Below are 6,283 nucleotides of genomic sequence, written 5' to 3'. Positions count from 1 at the left end.
CACATTCAGCAGCACATTCAGCACCACATTCAGCATTCAGCACCACATTCAGCACCACATTCAGCATCTCAGCAGCACATTCAGCATTCGATGCCACATTCAGCACCACATTCAGCAGCACATTCAGCACCACATTCAGCATTCAGCACCACATTCAGCACCACATTCAGCATTCAGCAGCACATTCAGCATTCGATGCCACATTCAGCACCACATTCAGCACCACATTCAGCACCACATTCAGCACCACATTCAGCATTCAGCACCACATTTAGCATTAAATTTAATTGCAAACACACACATACACACACACACACACACACACACACACACACACACACACACACACACACACACAACAAATACAAAACCAGAAATAAAATAATTTCATCTTCCACCTGATTGCACTTTATACCTCTGACTCAAACAGATACATTACTACATACATCTTTCATACTTCATGATTATAAAAATCCCATCAGAGTCTTCAGATCATCATCATTCATGGGTTTATTCATACGCTGTAATTAAACTACATAAGGGACAAGATTCTCCAAAACACTGCATACCTCAATGCAATAAAACATCAACCACTGATTTGGCAGAATTTAATTAGAAATCAATTAATTTTAATTATATCTAATTGTATATATATATATATATATATATATATATATATATATATATATATATATATATATATATATATATATATATAAAAGAACGTTTTAATAAATTATACAATTATGAGGTTTATTGTAATTGGTGTTATGGTCATATAATGCTGTATGATGTAATAAATAAATGGATCATATTTTTAAGCTTTCAAATCACAGAATAAATGAATAAGAATATTTTTATCTGATTATTTGATTGTGTATTATATTGTTTTTTTATTGCTGACTCACAGTGTACAGTGTATTTTACTGTATATTATGAACAGGAGCTTTAATAGTGCACTGAATCTTTAACTATTGCAGGAATTGTTTCAAGAAAAAGAAAGTGACAATGAGACAGAGATAAAGAGATAAAGAGATAAAGAGATAAAAAGAAAGAGAAATATATATATATAATAAAAGACAGAACGAGTGTAAGCTGTAATTGTCAGTGTGTTGGAGTAAAAGATTAGGTTTTTCTGAGACCCCTAATTTTTCACCCACACGCTCCTCATCCTCCTCCAATGCTGCTTTATTCCTCCTCTATTTTGCTTTTCTTCAGCTTCATGTCTACTTTTTTTTCTTTTGGAAGCATCTGAACTGACTTTGTATGGCCAGAGCTGCTTTCTCAGTCTCCGGGGCGTCCAGGTCAATGTCGATTTCCTCCTCGCCATCCTGAGCTGGTGGTTTACACACTTCTTCTCCTGGACCTGTTAACAAAAATTATATATATATATATATATATATATATATATATATATATATATATATATATATGTGTTGTGAGGTAATTTATGATTAATTGCAACTTGTTCTGTTCTAAATCTGTTCTAAATGTACCTTAAATTTTTCACACAGGAGCTAATGATATACGCCTTCGACAGTCAGAGGTTACTAAGAGTAATATTATAGAGGTGTGTAAATTAGCGAAGGCAATGTCCGATGCTGTAGTATGCTCTGGCCCCATCCCAATGCGACGTGGCGATGTAGCCTACAGCAGGTTATGGTCGCTGAACTGCTGGATGTCCGAGTGGTGCTCCAAAAACAATGTGGGCTTCATTAATAATTGGAGCATTTTTGAGGGCAAGGCTGGCCTGTTAGGGCGGGACGGTGTCCATCCCACCCGGGAAGGTGCTGCTCTCATTTCTTGTAGTATAGGTCATAGTCTCAGAACAGCACTAGTTAACAAGTGACTGTCTAGAGCCAAGGCCAGGAGCAGACAGACAGGCTAAACCGACCGCCTGCTAGCTGCACAGAGTCGCCACCAGGATCCACCATATTGAGACTGTGTCTGTCCCCGAGCAAAACCAAAATATAGGAATTATCAGAAAGTCTGTTTAAGTAACCTGATTAACATTAAATTAAATAGGACTGAACGCACAGCCAGCACCTCTGATCTAAAAATAGGATTGTTGAATATTAGATCTCTCACGCCAAAAGCGCTTACTATAAACGAAATTATTACCGACCAGGAGTTTAATATAATGTGTTTGACAGAAACGTGGATTAAATCGAATGAATATGTAGCATTAAATGAGGCGAGTCCTCCTGGGTATAGTTACATACACCAACCCCGTCTAAATGGCAGAGGAGGCGGAGTAGCAGCTATTTATAATAATAATCTAAACGTCACAAAAGACTAAACACAAATGTAAAACATTTGAAGTTCTCTACACCAACATAAAATATTCAGTGTCTGAAAGCAGGTCAAGTCAGTTAATTCCACTAATTATTATTTATAGACCCCAGGGCCCTACTCTGATTTTCTGATAGAATTTGCAGATTTCATTACAAATCTAGCTACTTTAGACAAAGCATTAATTGTTGGAGACTTTAATATTCATTTTGATAATCAGGAAGACTCCTTAAGAGCAGCAGTTGTGTCCATTCTAGATTCAGTCGGAATTAATCAGAATGTTATAGGACCCACTCATAGTGGTGGACACACTCGATTTGTTGTTAACATTTGGATTAAAAATAAAAACTTAGTCATAATTCCACAGTCTGAAGCTATTTCAGACCATTATCTAATCTCGTTTAAAATTTGCCTTAGTCATTGCATTTCTACCTCACCACGTTACCGTGTTAAGCGTACTTTCACGTCAGCTACAGCAGCGTGTTTTATTAATAATCTTCCCGATATTACGATATTAGATAGATCTCCGTCAGACCCCGCAGAGCTCGACTGGGCCACTGAACATCTAGAAACAACGTTACGTTACACTCTAGATGATGTAGCTCCCTTAAGACCAAAATGATCAGGAGAAAAATTAGCACAGTGGTATAATGATCATACGCGCACCTTAAAACAGAACACTCGAAAACTAGAGCGTAAATGGCGTCAAACAAAATTAACAGTATTTCAAATAGCATGGAAGGAGAGCCTCCTAAATTATAGAAAATCTCTTAGTGCTGCCAGATCAGCATATTTCTCCACCCTCATAGAAAATAACAAGCATAATCCTAGATTTTTATTCAGCACGGTAGCAAAATTAACAGGGAATAAAAGCACTGCGCTAACATGCACACCATCAATAGGTAGTAATGATTTCATGAACTTTTTTAATAATAAAATTGAAAACATCAGGCAAGAAATCCAGACGGTTAATATAAATCCAAATTATTTTACAAGTAACCCTGTAGACAGCAGTGTCATTATAGCAGACAATCAACTACAAAGCTTCACTCCTATTCATGGACTTAATTTCATTAATCTCCTCATCAAAACCATCAACCTGTATTCTCGATCCCTTGCCTACTAGTTTCTTTAAACAGATAGCTCCAGAGGTAATCAAACCTGTTTTAAAAATAATTAACTCTTCCATTAGCACTGGTTATGTACCAAATCCTTCAAACTGGCAGTTATCCACCCCTTATTAAGAAACCTGACCTTGACCCATGTCAGTTGTCCAACTACAGACCGATATCAAATCTCCCCTTTATATCCAAAATTTTAGAAAAGGTTGTAGCACAGCAGTTCTGCTTACACCTGCTTATGAATAACATTTTTGAAATGTATCAGTCAGGATTTCGGCCTCATCATAGCACAGAGACGGCGCTAGTTAAGGTGGTAAATGACCTGTTATTGGCCTCTGATCAGGGTTTTGTCTCCTTACTTGTTTTGCTCGACCTCAGTGCAGCTTTTGACACCATTGATCACACTATACTGCTTGCTAGACTTGAGAATGTTGTAGGAATAAAGGGAACAGCTCTCTCTTGGCTCAGGTCTTATTTGACTGATCGCTATCAGTTTGTGGATGTAAATGGTGAGTTCTCCACGCTCTATGAGGTAAAGTTTGGTGTTCCTCAAGGATCTGTCTTAGGCCCACTGCTTTTCTCTTTATATATGCTGCCTCTTGGTGAAATTATTCATAAACATGGGATTCGCTTCCATTGCTATGCTGATGACACACAGCTGTATATTTCAGCAAAGCCAGATGAGAGATCAGCTTAACAATGTTGAGAAGTGTGTAAAGGACATTAGACAGTGGATGCTTAATAACTTTCTTCTGCTCAACTCAGATAAGACGGAAGTACTTTTACTAGGACCACATGCAGCTAGAAGTAAACTTTCCGATTACGTAGCATCTCTGGATGGTGTTTCTGTTTCAGCATGTACGGCTGTCAAAGACCTTGGTGTGATTATTGACCCGAGTCTTTCCTTTGAGTCTCACGTGAATAATATCACCAGAATCGCCTTCTTTCACCTTAGAAATATTGCTAAGATTAGAAATATGATGTCGTTACAGGATGCAGAAAAACTGGTTCATGCTTTTGTTACTTCTAGATTAGACTACTGTAACGCTTTACTGTCTGGGTGTTGGAGTAAGTGCAGAAATAAGCTTCAGTTAGTCCAGAATGCAGCAGCAAGGGTCCTCACTAGATCTAGGAAATATGACCACATCACCCTGTTTTAATCAGTCTACACTGGCTCCCAATCAAATCTCGCATTGATTATAAAATATTACTACTGACGATAAAGCACTCAATGGTCTCGCACCGCAGTATCTGAGTGAACTTCTGTACCAGTATGATCCTCCACGCCTACTTAGATCAAAAGGTGCTGGCTATCTGTTGGTTCCTCAAATAATGAAGACTACAGCAGGGGGCAGATCTTTCTCTTATAAAGCCCCACAGTTATGGAACAGCCTTCCAATCAGTGTTCGGGACTCAGACACAGTCTCAGTGTTCAAGTCGAGGTTGAAAACGTATTTATTTAGTCAAGCCTTTTATCAGTAGATTTTTCTTAGGTAAAGGCACAGATCTGGAGGGAACATGGATATAGAGTGTTTGGTGAACTGGTATATTTGTATGCTGTTGTCCCTCACATTCACACGTTCACTCAGGTTTGTTGACGGTGGTGTGGTGGGTCGTCTCTTATCCCAGAGATCCCTCATGTCTGTGTTACCTTCTGGTTCTCCCTTTTAGTTATGCTGCCATAGCGAGTCTTGCCGGAGTCCAAACTGCACAGTGACATTAACTTTCATACACCAATAGTTACACTTAATAATCCATATCCTTCTCTTCCCGTCACCCTCTCTCTCTCTCTCTCTCTCTCTCTCTCTCTCTCTCTCTCTCTCGGTCGAGTTAAACATGCTCCTGAGGCTCCAGTGACCAGTGTTCCTGCCCCTCTCCTCCGTGGATCTTCACACTTCTGTGCAGCTCGGACGGTCTCTTAATTCGAGTAGAACGGGTGCTTTGAGGACGGATTGGACTGTAGTTGGTGTCGGCGGTCTGCTGCACTGACTCGGGAGTGCAGTTTGCTTCTGATCATCATCACTGTACCCCACAACATTGTATATCTGCTTCAAATGGACATTTGGTGCAACCCAGATGAGGATGGGTTCCCTCTTGAGTCTGGTTCCTCTCAAGGTTTCTTCCTTATGCCATCTCGGGGAGTTTTTCCTTGCCACAGTTGCTCATCAGGGACAAACATACTTACAAAGAACATATTTATGTTTAATCACCACATTATCTGTGTAAAGCTGCTTTGAGACAATGTTCATTGTTAAAAGCGCTATACAAATAAAAATGAATTGAATTGAATTGAATATATTTTTTTAAAGTTTTAACTCCTATAATAAATATATATAAATGTCAAAACACCTTTTTTCTTATCATCTCTTAACTCCTTGGTGCTGTTGTGAGCTTCTGTGGAACAAATCTGCAAAGCAAAAATGATGTAATTTACAATATTGTCAGAGATTCTACACTTTATTAAGAGCATCACTGTGTCCATGTGCCACACATGTCCACCCTCTTCACTTTAACATGCACAAAGTGACAGCAAACAAAAATCATCGAATTAAGCAAACTAATCAGCGAAAGCGAATTAAACAGCACAAGCTTACAGGGCTGAACTGCACTCTGTCTCATCTCACTGTCTCAACTGCAATCTATCTCATCTCACGATCTAAACTGCACCCTGTCTCATATCTGTCTCAACTGCACCCTGTCTCATCTCACTCTCTAAACTGCACTGTCTCTATCTCACTGTGTCAACTGAGGTAATGGAAGTAAAATTTGATATTTTTCTAAAAATAAATATATGACTGAAATAAAAAAACGAGGGTGAATGATTTAATCCAGAACAAAACATCACACGGTGCACTCCACAGCCTCACACA

The sequence above is a fragment of the Silurus meridionalis genome, chromosome 6 (genome assembly GCF_014805685.1).
Source record: "Silurus meridionalis isolate SWU-2019-XX chromosome 6, ASM1480568v1, whole genome shotgun sequence".
NCBI lineage: Eukaryota > Metazoa > Chordata > Actinopteri > Siluriformes > Siluridae > Silurus > Silurus meridionalis.
The sequence above is the reverse complement of the archived record's forward strand: the minus strand, read 5'-3'. Positions refer to the sequence as shown.